General features: G+C 38.2%; 1 protein-coding gene across 2 annotated transcripts in view; it reads left to right on the forward strand.

Annotated features, from left to right (window-relative positions):
• DYM (dymeclin) overlaps positions 1-21,371 on the forward strand; it is a 622,931-nt gene that overhangs the window by 723 nt on the left and 600,837 nt on the right. The gene's annotated exons all lie outside the window — the stretch shown is intronic.

Below are 21,371 nucleotides of genomic sequence, written 5' to 3' on the forward strand. Positions count from 1 at the left end.
TGTGGAGGGAGGGGTCCCCAGGGGGCAGATGTGGAGGGAGGGGTCCCCGGGGGCAGATGTGGACCAGGGGTCCCTAGTGGGCAGATGTGGAGGGTAGGGTCCCTAGTGGGCAGATGTGGAGGAGGGAGGGGTTGAAGGTGATGGAGTGATAGAAGTGGGACTGGATGAACTGAAAGGACAGGAATTTGGCTTCGGGGGTCACGGGGTATGGAGCTGACTTAGTGGTTTAGGGACAGTGGTGAGTGGGTGTAGAGGGATGGTTTGGGGGCTGCCTCGCAGGGGCGCCCAGTAGGGGGGTGGGAGAGTGAAGGAGGAGAGTTGTGGCAGAAGAGTAGGTAGGGTGGCTGCTGCTGCTGATGTCAGCAGGAAGGTTTGTAAGGCGTTGGTGACCACATGAGAGTGAGGAGTGGGGTACTGAAGGGCTGACTGAATGGTGATGAAAGGAGGGTGTGAGGCACAAGAGAATTCAGTTCTCCAGAGCGGTGGGGTGCAGAAGGGCAGAAGAGGGACAGCCTTTTGGAACTGAAATCGACTCTAGATGTAGATGGAGACAATCATTGAGATGACTAGAATTAAGAAGAGGATGAAGTAGTTACCAGAAATGTGGAAAAGACGTGTGTGTCAAATGGAATTGAGGGAAACTGTAAAACAGTGATGGAGATAGAGACAATTAGTGAGACTGTGGCAGCTGATATGGATGTAGAGAATTCATCTAATTGGGTTGGGACAGCCTTAGAGAACCGAAAATAAATTTTGAACTGTATTAAAATAGATGTATTTAAATTGTTGGGGAAAAGACTTTGTCTTAGAATGTGCAATCCATTGAGTATTAGACAAATAGATTACGTATATACTCTAGTTTAACAGAAGAAAAAAAATTTCATCTAATTATTTCCTGATCTTTCTAGTTGGTCCTGCTAACCTCACTGGTTTCGTTTACTTTGTTTACATAGGCTTATACTTCTGTAAGATGAGGGCGAGAACTCTGGTTCATTTTTTTTCTTAGGTGTGAAGGAAAAGCACTGGAGTGAAAGAAAACTGCCATATATTATGATGCAATATAGTGCCTTAAATAGTTGGACACTTTGGTTGTTCCTTTCCATCTTAGGTGATAATGGTCAGCAGGCTAATTGTATATGTTGTTTAATGTCCATTTCTCCACAGTTATGTCTGGAGATAAAAATTGTGGATGATTTCTTTCACTGCTGTTTTGTAATGAAAGTGTCTTCTTTTAATTTGAGTAACAGATAGTGAGAAATGCCAAAGCCAGCAAAGGCAATTTTATTTTGTGATACATCTTATAGAAAAGGAATCAGGAAAATCTTGAATTTACAAATTTTGAATGTATACAGCATTGCTACATAAACATACATACATTCTTGAAATTCTATTATATTGTGATTCCTTGTAAACAGTCAACTGGGTTGCCCTGTCTTTGTGGCAGAATGCTTGACACATGTGGCCTAGCTCCTGTATGGAACATGACATTGAAGGATAGATGATCACTTGGGAAATATGATAGCACCTATACTAAAGATGAGATAGGAATGATAAGATAACTTGTATAGTTAAAGTAGGAATACACTTTCAAGTAGAATAAGAGATATCAGCCCCAAGTTATTCCTAACTTCTTTAAGTCTCCTTGCCTGACCTGAGTTAGCATAATGGAGGATTGCTTTGGTCTTGAAAAACCAAGTAGAAAGATGGGCATCAGCTTCTTTTTGTTTTTTTGGCAGGGAGAGGATTCACTGACCCTTAAAGGTGAAAAGATCCTTAAAAGGTTATCAAGTTTAGTGCTCTGCTTCCTGATAGGACTACACTTTCTATTAGTGTCACCTGTCCATCTTACTCTTAAAAATCTCCAGGAACTTAGTTCCATAGTTTAAGTAGTCTATTTCAGTGCTCCTGTTCTTATCAAGAAGTTTTTTTCATTGAGTTTTGTCTGAATGTTTACTGCTTTTAATTCTTCCTTTAAAATATCTTTTACCTATAATTGTGCTAAAAGAAATCAGGGGGGTGATTTCAGAAAAACCTTGAAAGACTTGCATGAACTTTTATGCAGAGTGAAGTGAATAAAACCAAGAGAACAGTTCACATAATAAAAAATATTAAGACAAACAACTTTGAAAGACTAAGAATTCTGATCAACACAGTGACCAGTGATAATCCCAGAGGAGCAATGATGAAATTTATGATAACCATCTCCAAATGAAGAGGTGAAGATTGAAGCATATTTCTCAGTGGTTGTGGGAGGGAAAAAATTCAGAATTGAAAATAAAACTGAATGAAAAAAAGAAAAAAATATCTTTTACCTCTATTCCTTCCTCTTTATTCTTCCTGAATGTGAGATATCATCACCACAGCCTCTTCCTCTTCTACTCCATCAGAAGTAGAGCTATCAGGCTAACCTTCCTAAACCATTGGTTTCATTACGTGGCTGTCTTGAAGCCAGTGGAGACATCTGAGGCAGGAAAAGTGTCAAAATTCAGATGTGGCTTTCAAGGATCTTTGTGATCTGACCTCTCCCTTACTTAACTTATCTCCTCCTTAACTGTTTCTCAGTGTAAATTTTCTGTATGAGCCAGATGCTTTTCATAAACCACCTAACCCATCATCCTCATATGATAATCTAAGATTTTGCTCATGTTCTTTCTTTCTTTTAGGCAGAGCTCTAAGTATGAATTCTGGCACCTAAGGTAGGCATTGGTTGGGGGAGGAGACTTTAGGAGGAAACCTTGGAGAGATGCCAGAAGGGCTCTGCTGGAGGACAGAGCAGGGAGGACCTAGGCTGTGTAGGAACCCCCAGAGAGTTCTGGAAGGCCTAGTACATGGTCGCCTATACTTCCATTGTGATATGTGTGAATTTTTTTGTGAGTCATTCACCTTCATTTCTGTGAGCCACTTAGGGTAGAGTCACATCAGGGGAATGGTGACCTGTCACTCAGTCTCGCACCCACTAGCCAATAATCCATGTGCCCTTCACCTCCAGCCTTCAGAAGGGCATGGAAATGGGAGAGGCTACAGATAGGAAAAAGAGTTGTCAGTGAAAGTGCAGAGCTGATTGTCATTCTTGATCCTAGGATGACTAGAGAACATGAAGCTATTAGGACAGTGAGGTGTCATGGCCTGAGAGAGTTGAACCTTTGGTGTGGATAGTGGCCAAGATGATGTGGATGCCAGGAACTATGTCATGGGACTGGCAGAAGACCATCAGGCATGGGGGCCACATGGGGGCCTGGAGAGGGTCTGTTCTTCTGAGTTTGGGTGTTCTGGGACCGTGCTCTGGTTGTTCTGTCTTAAGATTGTCTTCCTTGCCTAGAGGCAGGGTAGCACAGTGGATAAAGTGCTGGGTTTGGAATCAGGAAGGCTGAATTCAAATCCAGCCCCAGATACTTCCTTGTTGCATGACCCTGGACAAGTCAGGTAACTGATGTTTGCCTCAGTTTCCTCAGCTGTTGAATGGAGATAATAAAGTACCTCACAGGGTCGTTGTGAAGATTGAATAAGATGTTTGTAAAGTACTTAGCACAGTGTCTGGCACATAGTAAGCACTCAATAAATGGTTATTACTTTCCCCTCTTCCTTCTCTCTCTTAATATTGTTATTCCCTCTTCCAAAACCTATCCATTATTTCAAAAGGCAACTTATGTCATACTTTTTTCCATAAAGCCATTAGACTGCTCCAGGCCATAATGAACAACCCACTCTGAACTTGTTAGTGTCCCCCTTATATGGGATGTTCCAAAAGCCTTAGTGAATTTCTGAGCATTACTTTCTAAAGTTTTATTTAGCTTATTTATGTTTACTTAAAAATAACATGTATCATTTATAAGTTTATTTAAACTTTAATAAGTAGGTTTAAAATTTCATTAAGACTTTAGGAATCCTGATTTTATATCACTTTTCATGATTTCATAGTATATATATCTTAGATTTCCTTTATCTCCCCTCTTCCTCACTCAGTGCTGTGCAAATAGGAGTCCCTAAATAATTTCTTGTTGGATGAGTAAATGAACCTTGATACCATAATTAGTACACTAAATTCTTCTCACTCTCTGGCCTCCCCACCCCCGCCCCACACCCCAAAGACTTTTTAAATCATGCATGCCTATCCCTATCTCCAATACTAAAAAAAATATAAATTAAAAAAACCTCTCTTGCATGAATCTCTATAAAATGTCATTCTGCTTTTGATAGGCAACTTATTTAATTTGTTAAGGTCATCTTGTATTCTATTCCTGTCTCCTAAGATATTAATAATCCTTCCCAATTTGGTGCTACTTATGAACTTGACAGTATAGACAATTCCATCCTCTAGGTAAAAGAAGAAAATATCTCCCTGAGTGTGTGTGGGGGGGCACCTCTTGATAGGTATACCCTGACTTGACACTGAAGCATTAGTCATCACTCTGTGGATGTGATTTTTTTATTTATTGTCTGAATTGTGAGATGCAGCTTATGTGTCACTCATTTGTGGATTATAAGTGTCATATCAGACAAAAGAAAAAATCCTGCTATACATGTTTACAGATTAGATTATTTTAGTACCTTTGCAATTGTTGACTTTAAATTGATTTATTATTTCAGGAATTACCCTCATCCAGCTCTTTAAAAAGTTTAAAAAATTGACTTTCTTTTAGTCTCCAGCCACTCTTGCTTCTTGAATTGTCATCAGAGTCAACTCTAGTATATTGTGAATTGGGCTAATTGCCTTAGATGCTGAGCAGTGAAGTTCATGACTCAAGGAGGTAATGGGTGGGGAAAATAAGTCATATTCTTAAATGTTATTAGTCTGTGAACCCACTGACATCATACAAGCAACTGGAGATGGGATTGTTCTTCCCAACTTCCATGTAAACACCTGGGGCTGTTTTTTTGGGACTTCTTTTTTATCTTATAGATGCCCTTGACCATTTTAATTTCATTTCATATGGAGAAAAATGTTAGTGAGAGCTGTAGAGGAGAGAATAGTCCACAATGTGATTTGTGTAGGAAATAAATTTACTGCACTGACATTCTAATTCAACAATGTATCTTTTGCATCTTTTTCTTATATGTCTTTGATGGAATGGAATTTAATAATTGTGTGCTCTTCAAATCCAAATAAATATTTCCAGTTTTAGGAACTTTTAAAAAATCTTGGGATGATAAGTTATTAGCTGCATAGTGGAAAGCAATAAACTACTACTGTTACATGCACTTATTAGGTAATAATAATAGCTAATATTTATATAGTGTTTTCAGGTTTGCAAAGAGCTTTACATACATCTTGTTTTAGTTATTTAGCTACTTCATTAATTCAGTTAACAGATTTTTAATGAGCAGCTATTAAGTATATAATATTTAAGTTCTGTGGGAGATAGAAAAGTCTAATTCTTGTTTTCTACTCTTATGGAGCTTATAACATAATTGGAGAAGAAGCATAAAATTACATAAAAGTAAGGCTTTAAACCCGATAATATAAAGGCTATCCTAAATTTAAGTGTTAGGCAAAAAATGCTATAGGAGGTGAGAAGAAAAGAGATCTTAGTGAACTAAAATGATCAGGAAAGGCTTTGTGGTAGAGGTAGGTAGAACTGGAATTAGGCCTTAAAGGAGAGGAAGAATTTTTAAGTAAACATTTTTAAAATTAAAAAAAAAAACTTAATTATTAGTAAAAACAAATATTCAAAGGAAAATGAAAAAAATCATACATAGAAACAGAAATCTATAACTTTCAAAATACTATTTGTTGAAAAATAAGTATTAACAAAATATTGACAAAAATAGCCTGTTTGATTTTGATTCTTGACCACTTTTTTTCCTGAATATTGTCTTTTTCTTCCCTTGGCTTCCATACTTCTCTTTCCTAGTTCTTCATTTGTCCATTTGACTGCTTCTTTAACATTTTCCTTAAAATGTTTTTTGATCTTTTTTCCCTGTATCATTTCACTTCCTGACCCCTCTACTGATTGATTCTTCCTATTTGACTAAGTAAAAACATTTATGAGAGACTATATCTAGACAATATACAGATAGAGATATTCATATAGTTTTTTTTTTTTTTTTGTTTTTTGGGGGGGGGAAGGCAGGGTGATTGGGGTAAGTGACTTGTCCAAGGTCACACGGCTAGTAAAGTGTTATGTGTCTGAGGCCGGATTTGAACTCGGGTCCTCCTGACTCCAGGGCCGGGGCTCTATTCACTGCACCACGTAGCTGCCCATTGATACAGTATTTGATTCTAGCAGTCCTCTGTTTTTCCACTTTGCTGCATTTGATTTCATTTTAGTGATCTTTTCCTTTGTGTGGTTGTGCTGACGGCTTCTTCTTAGGCCCTTGTATTGTCACATTAGTCTTCGACCCCCTTAACTATGGGTGGCCTCCAAAGCTTTCTCTACAGTCTTTCTTCTGTGTTGATCTATCTCATATCTGTTCTGTTGGTCAACAAGCAGGTATGGGGGAGACAACATGCAGATGAACATGTACATAAAAGATACACATGTGGGGCGGCCAGGCGGCACAACGAGTAAGAGCACCGGCTCCAGTGTTGAGAAGACCTGGAGATCGAATCCTGGGCTCAGACACTTAGCACCCACCCAGAAACCCCTGGCCGTGTAACCTTGAGTAAGTTACTTAACCCCGATTGCTTTAAAAAAAAAATGCACACACACTGTAAATAGAAACTAGGAGGGCTTTAGAAATGGGAAGAAAGGTGATTGGGAAAGACTTCTTCCAGAAGGGGGGACTCAAGCTGAGTCTTGAAAGAGGCCAGGAAAGCCAGCCCACAGAGAGAGGAGGGAGCTCATTCTGGGCTTGGGCAATAACCAGTGAAAAGGTCCAGACTCTGAATACTAATGCATTGTTGGTGGAATTGTGAACTGATCCAACCATTTTGGAGAGCCATCTGGAACTATGCCCAAAGGGCTATAAATAAGTGCTTACCTTTTGACCACTTCTAGGGTTGTATCCCAAAGAGATCATAGAAGTGGGAGGAAGACCTGTATGTACAAAAATATTTATACCAGCTCTTTTTGTGGTGGCAAAGAATTGGAAATCAAGGGGATGCCCATCAATTGGGGAATGGCTGAACAAGTTGTGGTATATGAACGTAAATGGAATACTATTTTGCTTTAAGAAATGATGAGCAGACAGACTTCATAATAACGTGGAGAGAATTACATAAACTGATGTTGAGTGAGAAGAGCAGAACCAGGAGAAATTTGTACATAATTACAGACACATCATATGTGTGATGACTAACCTTGATAGACTGGACTCCTCTCAGCAATGCAAGGCTATAAGACAACTCCAAAAGACTCATGATGGAAAGAGATATCCACATTCAGAGAAAGAACTACAGAGTCTGAATGCAGATTGAAGCAAACTACTTGCTTTCTTTCTCTTTCTTGTTTTGTTTCCTCTTTCCCATTGTTCATTCCATTAGTTATAATCCTTCTTTACAACCTAATGTTTAATGTGAAGGTATTTATAAATCCTATATTTGACTGCATGCCACCATGGTGAGGGGGGAGAGGGGGAGAGAAAATTTGAAATTCAAGGGATTGTGGAACTCAATCTTGTAAACTAAAAGTAATTAAACAAATTAATTAAAAAAAAAAAAGAAAACATCCAGAGTCTAAGGATGGAGTGTCATGTGCTAGGAAGGGCAAGTAGGACATTGTCACTGCATCTTTCAGTGTGTGGAGGGGATTAAAGTCTAAGGAGACTGGAAAGACAGGAAAGAGCCAAGTTGTGAAGACCTTCAGATGCCAAACAGAAGACATTTGATCTTGAAAGTAATAAGGAAGCCTCTGGAGTTCACTGAGTGTGTGAAGAGGCGCATGGCCTTGGCTTCAGAAAATTCATGTTTGTCATTTGAATGGAGAGTGGACCAAGCAGTAGGCTATTGCAGTCATCTAGGCATGCGGTGATGAGGGCCTGTAACAAGGTGGCTGCTATGTGAACAGAGAGAAGGGCCTGTACAAGAGAAATTTTGTGAAAGCTGAAACAATAAGTTTTGACAACAGAGTGCATATGTCGGGTGAGTGTGACTGAGGAGTGAAGTGTTTCACTGAAGTTATATGTCCGTGTGACTGAAAGGATGGTGGTGACCTTAACAGTACTAGGGAAAATGGAAAGAGGACAGGGTTTAGGGGAAGAGACAATTCTGCTTTTGGTATGTTGAGTTTGAGCTGCCTAGTTCAAGATGTGCAAACTGTAGTTCGTCGGCAATTCTAGTCTGGAGCTCAGAAAAGAAATTAGAGCATCTCTATGCATGGGACTCCTAAGTCTCTCTATGTCTAGTTTTAGTTTCTTTACCAGAATTCAGTTCCACATCATCAACTGCCTGTTATATATCTCTTTCTGAATATTCTAGTGCCATTTCTCCCTCTTTCCTTCTAAACCAACCCCTCCTGAAAACTTCCCTAATTCTTTCACTGGTACTGTTCTTTATAGTCACTTAGATTTGAATGCTCCCTGTCATTACTGTACTTGAAGTCAGGAGAGAGACCTGGGTTTGAATCTGTCATCCAATAGTGTTAGCTGTGTGACTCTAGGTAAATCACTTAATGTTTCTGAGCCCCAGTTTCCTTATCTTTAAAATAGGAGTAATACCTGTAATAGCATGTCCCACAGGATTAAGATCCAATAATTTAATATAGTTGAAGTGCTTTTTAAAGCTTAAAACATTAAACATATGCTTTATTATTGTTATTTTAATTAATGGTCCTCATTTAGTTTTTCTCACCTTTCATATATAATCAATGATCAATTGTTATTAGTTTTATCTCTGCAATATTTCTCATATCTATCCCCTTCTCTCCAGTCTTTGCCAATGTGTTCATGTCTTCCTCATCTCCTGTCATCTGGGATTATTGCAGTAGTCTTTCCCCTCTTCAATCCATTCTATACATAATTCATGCAGTACAAATACTTTAAGTCTGATTATGTTACAAGTCTGATTTTGTCATTTGTGTTAGTGTCCTACATGCATCAGTGTACCAGTGCCTCGCATAATTCTGGTAGATTTATTAAGTAAGTACTTAATAAATGCTGCTGATTAAGTTATTCTCACCTCTTCATTTTCCTTCAACCCTCCCTCTCTCCTTCACTATCCAGTCACTTGCCAACTCTTGCCAGTATTAACTCCAGAATATCTCTCATATCCATCTCCTCCCCATTCAGACTACTATCACCCTAGTATAGGCCCTTATCACCTCTTGCTTCTATTGTGATAGACCCCTGATTGATCTCTCTGCTATCAGTCTCTCTTTAGTCCACCCTCCACATCAAAATTGTCTGCTTTCTAAAGCACAGCTATGACCATATCACTCTCCATCTTGACAAATGTTAGTTGCCTTCCCATTGCCTGCAGGGTAAAATATGAACTCCTTAGTTTAGCATTTAAAGCCCAACATAGGCTGGCTACAGCCTGCCTTTCCAGGTTTATTTTGCTTTACTCCTATTTATACATACATTCTCTGTGGCATCTAAACTGGCCAAGTTGCTATTTCCTGAACTTTGCTTTGCATTTGCCTTATGCAGGCCTTTGACAGGTTGTCAGTGAGGCCTAGAATTCATTTCCTCTACATTAGCATCCTTAGCTTCTTTCATGACTCAACTCAGGTAACTCCTACTATAGGAACTTTTTCTTAATCACTTTAGTTGCCAAGGCAGTTTTCCTTTTCACGTTATACACTGTGTTTTAAAATTTGTTTTAAACCGCGGTATTCCTCAGTGGGCAATAGATTCATTGAGGAATCTTCACCATGTAGCTCAGTGTCTTGCATACAGTAGGCACTTAATAAATGCTGACTGAATTGAATGTCACTCTCTGTTTAAGCATCTTCAGCGGTTAGTTACTGTGTCTTGGATAAAATAAATTCCTTAGTTTATCACTTAAGACCCTCCACAAATTCTGCCCTGACTTCATTAATTGCTTCCATGTACTCTGTGCCCTATTAAACTGGTCTGTGAGGTACCTCCTAGGGTTTACTCTCCGTTTGCTCTCTCTCCACGTTTGTCACATCCACGTTGTAGCTCTTCCTCCCTTACCCCTCAAAGAATGTCTCAGTCTTACCCAGCTGTTAGTGCAGTCTTCCTCCTCAGATTATCTTCATTTTATTCATCTTATGTACATGAAATGTGGGCAACTAGGTGACACAGTAGACAGAGTGCTGGGTCTGAAGTCAGGAAGACTTCCTGAGTTCAAATCTGGCTAGCATTGTGACCCAGGGTAAGTCCCTTAACACTTTTTGCCTCAGTTTTTTCATCCGTAAAATGAACTGGATAAAGAAATGACAACACTCCAATATCTGCCAAGAAAACCTCAAATGAGGTCATGAAGAGTTAGACATGGCTGAACAAATACAGAGACAGTGTGAGATACCAGCCAATAGCATGTCAGCTCCTTGAGGGCAAGGGCATTTTTAGTTTTGGTATTTGTACTTGTGTCCCCAATATCTAGCATAAGTCCGTAAGTGTAGTAGGCATGGGATAGATGTTTGGAAAATTGCATTGAATTGCTTCCTTGGGATGGGAAGGATTAGGATAGGAGCAGAGAGAATATAAGAGATAAGAGGCACTGTGTGAGCAAAGGTAAGAAGGGAAATGAATCTCTTGTATTTGGGTGATCATGAGCAATTGCTGTTGAATTGTTTCAGTCTTATCCAACTTTTTGTGACCCCACTTGGATTTTTTTTTGGCAGAGATACTAGAGTGGTTTGCTTTTTCCTTCTCCAGCTCATTTTATAGATGAGGAACTGAAGCAAAGTTAAATGACTTGCCCAGGGTCACACAACTAGTAAATGTCAGAGATCAGCTTTGAACTCAGGTCCTCCTGACATCAGGGCTTGTGCTCTATCCACAGCAACACTTAGCTGCCCTTATAATCAGTAGACCAGTTGTTTAGATTAAAATGGTTGGAGGACAATAGTGGGAGTTAGATTAGAAAGGTTAGGTTGTGGTGGGTCTTGAATAAAGAATTTGATTTTTATCTTATAAGGCAGAGAGCCATTGAAGGTTTTTTAGCAGGAGGGGGAAGTGTTGGAGGGGGTGTTTTAGGAAGATCAACTATACATATGTTGTGCCCAAATATGAGAGATTAGAGATCAGAAATGCTATTAGAAGAACATTACAGCAATCCAGGCATGAGGTTATCTATATAATAGATATAAAGTGTATATTAAGTAAAATATAAAGTAAAATGCAAGTAGATAAACCAAAATTTACAAATGAAGACATGACTGAGATGTTCTTCTTGTGCAAACTCATCAGTCTCTTTGCAAGTTCAGTGCTTTGTGGAAAGTAGACTGCAAAATATGGAGTTAACATTTCTATTTCAGCATGAAAAAGTCCCCAAATTTACTTAAAGAAGTTTTTGGAAAGTTGAGAGATGCTTTCAGCTTGATATAGGCACATGGTGAAATCAAACTTCTTTTTACAGATGATTTTTAGATTAATTTTAATGTAGCTTAAGATGAAACTTACAGAAAAAGAAATGGATCAGTAAAAATTACTCTAACCTTGTTGTACTAGTTGTTTGACTTTAGGCTAAGGAATAATAATAATTTTTATAATATATCATGTAGAATTAAGTAGATATGTCTTTGAAGGCTTCATTCTTTAAAACATTTTATATTCTTCTTAATCTACTTTATGTTGCTGTTCAATTGACGTTTCAGAGTGGTGCTGAACTGAACAGTTATTTCCATTCCCCATTTCCTCTAGTAGTTAAGAAAGTGAAACTTAAATGTTTGACTAGCAGGATCTAGTAAAGTTGTTTCTTAGTGCTGCTGTTCATTGAAACATCAGGATTATTCCAGAGGAAAAAAAATCAGTGAACTGAAAGTCTATATTCACTTGCTTACACTCTTGAGGATATGCTGTTTTCAGACTGATGACTTTTTATATTCACTGGGCTCATGGAAGAGGTAAAAGAGTGACCTACTTAACTCTTGAAAGCAAATTACTCAGATTCCTCACATTTTGCTCTCTGGTGTTAGTTGTATTTTTTTTTTTAAGCAATTGGGGTTAAGTAACTTGCTCGAGGTTACACGGCCAGTTATTATTTTTGGGTGTGGTGCTGAGTATCTGAGCCCGGATTTGATCCCCAGGTCATCCCGCCGCTGGAGCCGGTGCTCTTACTCGCTGAGCCACCTGGCCGCCCCTAAGCAATTGGGGTTAAGTAACTTGTTCAAGGTTACACAGCCAGGTGTTTCTGGGTGGGTGCTGAGTATCTGAGCCTGGGATTCGATCCCCAGGTCATCCCGACACTGGAGCCAGCGCTCTTACTCGCTGAGCCACCTGGCCGCCCCAGTGTTAGTTGTATTTTTGAGGCACAGAGAGGGTGAATAACAGGTCCATGGCAGAGCCAGGAATTAAACTTTGGTCTCCTGAGAGAGTCCTGCTGATCTTCTAACAAAAATAATACTTTCAACTAATAAAATTTAATGAAAATTTTGTCATCTATGTGTTTAGCAGATGAAGTATAGCTATTCCAGCTTAGAAGTATTTGTTTAGCTCAGCTACTTATTTCTTCATGAGATTGACAAGAGTTTTAGAAACCTCTTAATCAGGTTTTTTCATTTTTAAAAATGTTTGGCTGAAGCTATTTCAGTGGTACTGAAATTTGAGGATCAATAAACTAGCCATTTGTAAGATTTTGTAAAAGTGAAATAGTGTCCTCAAATATATAAAGGGCAGAAGCTGCTATGTTCCTCAGATTTGGGGAAGGATGTAAAAAGGGACCTTTTTTTTTGTTAGTAAATAATGAAACATGTTGCCCACCTTCTGATAGTAATGTGAGAGACAGTCCAGAATGAAATATATACATATACATATTTATGTAGGTTTTATGCTCAACTGGAGAGTTATTATGTGTGTGTGTGTGTGTGTATGTGTATGTGTTTCATTTTGGACTCTGAGTGTTTCACCCCACTATCAGGAGATGGGTAGCATGTTTCATCATTAGGCCTCTGGAATGATAGCTGTTCCTTACCAGAGTTCCTGAGTTTTTCAAAGCTATGTGTCTACTACCTTTGATCTTTTACTTATACAAGTTTCACAAAATAAATGATAAATATTTTAATTATAAATGAAAAATAAATTTTATTATAAAGTTATTTAATTATAATTAATTATAAATTATAAGTAATTTTTTTCAGATAATTATTGTAAATAATGGTCCAATGTTAAGCCTATACTTCTTTAACTTTCAGAACTGGAATATGATTGTTACATTTTTTGTTTTTAGAAACAATCTTTTTCATTAACAAAAAAAAGGTCCCTTTTTACATCCTTCCTCAAATCTGAGGAATGCAGCAAATTTTGTCTTTTACATATTTGAGTACACTGCTATTTCACTTTTACAAAACATACTTTGTTATGAGCTTATGATAATGTGGATGATTAGATTATTTAATATGTAAAAAGAAATATAGCATTTTTGAACATGAACAGTAGTTAAACTAAACTCTTTGGTATCTCTATGGAAGAATTGTAATTTATATGAATTTTGCTTCTCTTTCTGACAAGACTTGATTATTGTCTCTTTAGTTATACAATGAAAAATATTTTGTAATTTGCATTTTAAAAATATACCAGTAACCTTGTTAAAGATTGAGATTTGTCAAACTGACTCTTTAATTTACCATGATTCACTTTCAAATGTATTTTAAAGGTGATAAAAGCAGTCAATTCAATCTTAAATTTCATTAATAGAATTATAACTATCTAGCTGAAGGGAAGTGATAGTCTGATTCTGCTTTGCATTGTAACAACCATCTATGGAATGTTTCGTCTAACTGGTCACTGTAATTTATAAGGGACATTAACAAATTTGTAGACTATCCAGATAAAGTGATCAGAATGGTGAGTAATATTGAAATTATATTGCATGAGGAATAGCTGAAGGAACTAGGCACATAGCCTAGAACAGACTCAGGAGGGACTTAGTTTCTTGTATTTCAGAATTTGAAAGACTGGTATGTGGAATTTAAAGGCTGAGTGTATAAGGAAGAACTTGCTGAGGGCATCAGTTTAACATGTTGCCCTTCAAACTGGGGATATCTTTCTGAAAATCTTGCTGCACGTTTCCTTTTTAAAAAATTACATTTTATTTTTTCATTTGGCAAAAATCTTCTCTTTGTCCTTTCAGTCCAGTTGACAATGAAAAAAAATGAAACTCCTGTTACAAATATCTATCTATCTATCTATCTATCTATCTATCTATCTATCTATCTATCTATCTATCTATCTATCTCTGTCTATCTGTCACCAAGAAAAACATGTTCATGCTGGTTATGTCTAAAAAAATTGTAGCGCATATACACATGTATACACACATATATGTATGCACACATATGTGTATATAGATTGATGATTTAAGACTAATGATGAAACATGGTATTCACCTCCTAAGAGTAAAGTGAGAGACACAGAGTGCAGATTGAAACACACACACACACACACACACACACATACATTTTTATATGTGTGTATATATACATTTTATTCTCAACTGTAGAAAGTTCTTACATATGTATTTATACATATACACACACATATTTCATTTTGGACTCTGAGTTTCTCACCTAACTCTCAGGAGACGTGTAGCATGTTTCATTATTAGTCCTTTGGAATTATGGTTGGTTCTGAGTTTCTTAGTTTTCCAAACTGTGTGTCTGTGCAACATTATTGTATAAATTATTCATCCAAGTATAACATTCTGTTCAGTGTTCTACATTGACTTCTGGAAAGAATGGATGAAGGTGTATTCTTGCATCTTAGCACTAAGTTTAGATTTTTTTGCCTTCCTCTTTTTGCTCACTTAACTTGGTATTGGTTAACATGTCTTCTTTAACTTTTTTTGATCTTCATCATATTCATTTATTTCTTACAGTACAGTAATATTTCATTACCTTCATGTACCGAAATTTGTTTAGCCATTCCACAGGTGATGATCATCTAGCATTTTTTGTGGGTGTTTCCCGCTACAAAAAAGTACTGCTGTAAATATTTTGATATATATAATTCCTTTCTTTTTTGTCACTGAACTCCTTGGGTGTAATGGGATCCAATGGAATTTTTACATCAAACAATCTGAACATTTTAGTCATGTTCTTAGCATAATTCCAAATTGCTTTTCAGAATGGTTGGGTCAGTTCACAACTCCAGACAATTCAAAGGATAAATCAACAGGATTACTGAATAAATGTGAAGGCAGAGAGAAAAATAAAGATTGGTCTGTAATTTTGAATTTGCGTGACTTGGAGAATAGTTGTCCCATTAAAAGAAATAATAAATTAAGTATTAAATAACCTACTATGTATCTCAGGGACTGTGCTAGACTGGGGATAGAAAGACAAAAGAATGAATCATTCTCCAACCTCAAAATTCTGTCAGGGACTTGAGGAGGAAGAAATAGCACATGTGATATAATTAGTATTGTCTAGTTGAAAAAGGAGGTGGACTGGTCATGTAGCAAGAGCTATGAATATGTGGTGCCCATAGAATTTGAAAAGGCTTGTACCAAGGCTCCCAGTGCTTTAGTACAGCTTCTTCGGAGGTTTAGGTTAATTGATGGATGTGGACATGAGTTACCTAGTTTGAGAAGGTGTGAATAGGAGAAAAGATTATGGATCCATTAAAGTATTTATCAGGAAACTACTTCAGTGCAAATATTTGATATTTGAAATTTCCAAAGTGGGGGAGGCCAAGGTGGTAAAATATATTTAACTATCAATAATATGTAGAGCCTCCAAGTGTAGTAAGTCAATAGCTTTTACAGACAGCAGTGAGAGAAACTGAGAAGTAAGATTGTTAAAACTACTTAAGATAGGAGATTGACTCCAGTTCTTCCAGTTTTCAGTTTATTTGAAAAAACATTATAATAAAGCCTTGTAATTGTATAGCACCTTATAGTTTGTATATTTCTCATTTGATCCTCGTTAACTCTGTGAAGTAAGCTTCCTTTTTAAAAACTAATTTTTTTACTTAAAGTCTCTTTCCCTTCCACTTTACCCCATTGAAGGAAATAAAAAAGAAAAACAATGCTTTTGTGACAGATATGTATCGTCAAGGACAACAAATTCCCCCATGGTCCATGTCCGAAAAAGATAATTGTCAGCCTGAGCTCTGTTAATCACCTCTGTCAGGAGGTGGGCTGAGTCTTTTGGAATCATGGTTGGTAATGCCTTTGATCAGAGTTCTTAAGTCTTTCACAGTAAGCGTCGCTTACCTAAAATTGATAAACCGAAGCCCGGATAAGCTGCGACTTGTTTGTGGTCACACATGCGCCTCTATTGCAGTGAGTGGCAGAGCTGGGCTCCCGAGTTGTGTATTTTTAAATCTAATGCTCACTCTTCACGGCGTTTCTCTATCGGCCACTAATGTCTCTCCAGGGCTTCTCTGATGGTCACAAGTCAGGCAAGGTTCCTCGTAAGACCTTTATATTTCAGAAATATCTTAAATGACGTGGTGGTATCTTCTTCCCTTTCTCCTCTTCCCTTTTGAGTCAGGGTATAGTTGGAGGGTATAGTATGATGTAGTATGTTTTTAGGTTTAACCCTTCAGGTCAGTTAGCACAATAAAGATGATCATGAATAAGTTTTCTCATGTATGAAATAAGGAGGATTGGACTAGATATTAAAGGTTCTGGGGGTGCTAGGTGGTGCAGTAAGTAGAGCACCGGCCCTGGAATCAGGAGGACCTGAGTTCAGATCCAGCCTCAGACACTTAACATTAGCTGTGTGATCTTGGGCATGTCACTTAACCCCCAGTTGCCCTTTCTTTCCCCCTCCAAAAAGGCACAACAACAAAATTTTTAGATCTTAAAGGTTCTGTCCACATCTGAGGTTCTGTAATTCTTGTCTCTAATGTAGCAGAGTATTCCAGTGCACTCTGCTGTCATAGTCATTGGCACATAGTGCAGAAACCAGTCTCTCATTCCCTTGCCATTTACTTCTATATTTGATTACTTTGGGAGTATTGAATTTATTCATTTTACTCTAACCTTGCTAAGATTGCTTTGCTGAATGCTTTTTGTTTGCATGTCATCAATTTTATATATAGGTAGTCTCTGCTTTTAATAATAATAATAACAATAACAACAATAAACATTTATATGGGGCAGCTGGGTGGACAGTGGCTTTAAACACTTTCTAGCTGTGTGACCCTGGGCAAGTCACTTAACCCTGTTTATCTCAGTTTCACCACTCTACTATCTCTGCCAAGAAAACCCTAAATGGGGTCACAAAGAGTTAGAAATGAGTGAAACAACTGAACAGCAACATTTATCTAATGCTTACTGTGTGCCAAATACCGTATTAAGCACTTAACAATTACTATCTCATTTGATCTTCGCAACAACCCTAGGAAGTAGATGCTGTTATCATCTTCCACCAATGAGGAAACTGAGCCAGGCAGAGAAACTTAAGTGACTTGCCCAGCGTGGCACAGCTCGTTACTGTCTGAAGCTAGATTTGAACTGAGGTCTTTCTGACTTCAGTTCCTGACCACTTTGTGTTCCTGAAACTTCATTGTAAAATGAGTCATGTTTTCCAGAGACACAATATTATAATTTAGGATTGTGCTCTTGACCACTGCTATAAATAAGACTAGTAATATGTCATAAATGCTAAGATATACAAGCTATAAATAATTTAAGTAGTAAAATTATCTTGCTTTAGAAGGGACAGAAATGTATTGCCTTACTCGTTATAAGAAGCTTTGAGGGACTATGCAGTGTACACACAGCACACAAAACAACTCTTTTATTGTGTTATATATTTGATAAGCTAGCTCTCTGGAGGCTGAAGTGTAGCATAGTGTATAGAGGGCCTAGCCTTGGAGTTAGAACGAGTTAGGCTCTTCCCCTGTTTCAGACACATACATTTATGGACATGTCTTTTACTTTTGCAGTGCCTTATGCCAGTGATCCCCCAGAGCGGGGGCTGTGGCATGATCCTAATGGGTATGTGATTAGCACCTTTCCTTCAATAGCCAAGAATGGGCTTGTCTCCAGTAGAGCTACCAACCCCTTCACTAATGTTTGCTCAACACTGCTCCATACTGCTACTGACCTCCTATGTGCTCAGCAGTCAGCCCTCCGGGGAAGTTATAATCTAACCATGACTCAGGCACTCTCAACATCTGTGCCAGAAAATTAATCCTGCCCTCTCCTTTATGTATTTCGGTGGAGCAATGAATCTGTAGCTTTTTCCCTAACTGTGCCTCTTTCCTGAACTCACTTATGACTGTCCAGGACACCACCATCATTCCTCTGTGACTCAAGTATGTAACTTCAGTGTCATCTTAGGCTCTCTGTCAGCAAGCATGTCTAATCAGTAGCTGAGTCTTATTCTCTCTCTCTATAATATCTCACATCTGCCCTCATATTCTACTCACAAGGAACTACCTTAGTTCAGGATCTTATTTCATAACTCTTTCCTATTGCAATATCTTAATAATTGGTTTCTCTACCTCAGGACTCTCCTGTTTCCAAACCATCCTCCATATTGCCAATAAGTGATTTTTCTAAAGTACAGATCTGGGCCTGTGATTTTCTCCCCCACCTCCTTCAGAAAACTCCAGGAGCTCCTTGTGACCTCCAGGATCTTCTGGCATTTAAAGCTCTTTACAATCTGCCCATTCCTGATTTTTGACTCTCAAACATTACTCCCCTTCATGCACCCCATGGTTCATCCTTACTGGCCTTCTTGCTTGATGTCATCCTCTGCTCCTCTCATATCCAGTCACTTGATTTTTTTTTTCATCTCTCTCTGTAATTCTCTTATATATTTGCCCTTCTTTCCACTCACACATATACCACCCTAGTGCAATCCCTTATCTCTTTTTGCCTGAACTTTGATCATAACCTTTTTTAAAAAATAAGTTTTTGGGAGTAGAAACAGGACTTCTGCAGGGCTCCGGCTCTCACCTCCTCAAATTCATGTAAAAGGTGACTCTGAAGAAACTTTGGAGCTACAGAACCCACAAAAATGACACAGAGAAGCTAACCTCCCACGGAGGACAGCCCGGTGGGCCGGCAGCAAGTGGCCAGAGCAGTGCTCTGGGAGCTGATCCTAAGTTCTTAGCCCCAGGGCGGGCCTGACCAGCCACTGGCTGGAGGGACTTCAGATCAGCAGCAGCTGTGGAGGTTTGCAGAATTATCAACACATAGATGCTAAGGACAAAGTGAGAGGTCAGTGCATTGTGGACTTTGGGATCCACTAGTTGGGAGTGCGGTCGGCCTCTGTCCCCTCTGTGAGAAGCCACTGAGGAGCCACGGCCGTACAGCCACCGCCACGTGGCAGCTTCAGCTCCTGGTTAGCAGTTTGTAGGGGGACCAATTGACCAGTCTGAGGGGTATTCGCTCTTGCTTTAACCTGCTTGAATGTGGATCATTGTTTAGGGTGGAGGTCCTGGGGTTGTGACCAGCTTGCCAGAGTGTGTGGAGGCTTCAGAGATGGCACCCAACTAATACCTTTGGCAGCTGAGAAAACCCCAGCATTTGGTTCAAAGCTCCCCTGTCTGGTAAGAGGGTCCTACTGTGGCAAAAAGCCCAGAAGTCAAATTATTGAGTGGCAACATGAGCAAATGAGGGAAGCAAAGTAAACAGAGCAACCCAATTGTACACTCTTATTTTGGGGACAAAAAGGATCAAAGTATGGAGCAAGAGGAAGACAGTGAAGTCAGAACTCCTGCACCAGAAGCTTCCAAGAAAAATACGCGCTGGTTACAGGCCATACAGGACCTTAAGTAGGATTTTGAAAATCAAATAAGAGAAGTGGAGGAGAAATTGGGAAGAGAAATGAGAACGATGCAAGAAAATTATGAAATGAGAGTCAACAGCCTGACTGAGGAAAATTACACCTTAAAAAATAGACTAACTCAAATGGCAAAAGAGACTCAAAAAGGCAATGAGGAGAAGAATGCCTTAAAAAGCCGAATCTGCCAGATAGAAAAAGAATCTCAAAAGCTCAATGAGGAGAATCATTGCTTCAGAATTAGATTGGAGCAAATGGAAGCTAGTGACTTTATGAGAAATCAAGATACTATTAAACAAATTCAAATAAATGAAAAAATAGAAGGCAATGTGAAATATCTCATTGGGAAAACCACTGACCTGGAAAATAGATCCAGGAGAGATAATTTAAAAATTATTGGACTACCTGAAAGCCATGATCAAAAAAAGAACCTAGAAATCATCCTTCAAGAAATTCTCAAGGAAAATTTCCCTGATGTTTTTAGAACCAGAGAGCAAAATAGAGGTTGAAAGAATCGAATCACCTCCTGAAAAATATCCCAAAAAGAAAACTCCTAGAAATATTATAGCCAGGTACCGGAATTTCCAGATCAAGGAGAAAATATTACAAGCAGCCAGGAAGAAACAATTTGAATATTGTGGAAACACAATCAGGATAACACAGGATCTGGTAGCTTCCACACTGAAGGATCGCAGGGCTTGGAATATGATATTCTGGAGGTCAAAGGAGCTGGGAGTAAAACCAAGAATCACCTACCCAGCAAAACTGAGTTTCATGTTTCAAGGGAAAATATGACAATTCAGTGGAATAGAGGACTTTCAAGCATTCTTGATAAAAAAACCAGAGTTGAATAGAAAATTTGACATTCAGATACAAGAAGCAAGAGAAGCATGAGAAGGTAAACAGGGAAAAGAAATCATAAAGAACTTATCAAAGTTGAACTATTTACATCCCCACATGGAAAAATGATAATTGTACCTTATGAAACTTTTCTCAGTATGAGAAGAGTTGAAGGGAATGGAAATGTGTGTGTGTGTATAGATTTAAAATCAAATGTTTAAAAAAATATCTGTATGTGTATATATGTGTATATATAATTATTAATATGATTTTACATGTAACTGGGAAATAAAACATACAGGCGCTGGGGCATAGAGATCCACTGTGCCCTACTGGAAAGTCAGAGGGGGTCTGGGAGAAGATATAGGAGAGAGCAGATTGGAGGAAGGGATATTTTGGGGTGGGGGGTAGGGGAAAAATGGGGAGAAAATTTGTAACTCAAAAATCTTATAGAAATGAATGATGTAAACTAGAAGTTAATAAAGCATTTGATTAAAAAAGTTTTTATTGATGCCTTTTTAAAAAAATAATAATAGTATATATATATATATATATATATATATATATTAGAATATTTGATTTTAAAACTTTGAATAACAGATTCATTCCCTTCTCCCTTGTCAGCCACCCTTACTGGGAAGATAAGCAGTTCAGTATAGGTTGTACATGTGTGGCTAATGCAAAACAATAACATAGTAGATATATTGTCAAAGACTGACTATATTTCCCTCCCTCCTATCCCAACTCCCACTTGTTCTATTCTCTACTTTGATCCCGTCCTCC

Source organism: Petaurus breviceps, unplaced genomic scaffold (assembly GCF_028583685.1).
Source record: "Petaurus breviceps papuanus isolate PSGF00001 unplaced genomic scaffold, PetGlider_PUasm1.0 131, whole genome shotgun sequence".
Taxonomy (NCBI): Eukaryota; Metazoa; Chordata; class Mammalia; order Diprotodontia; family Petauridae; genus Petaurus; species Petaurus breviceps.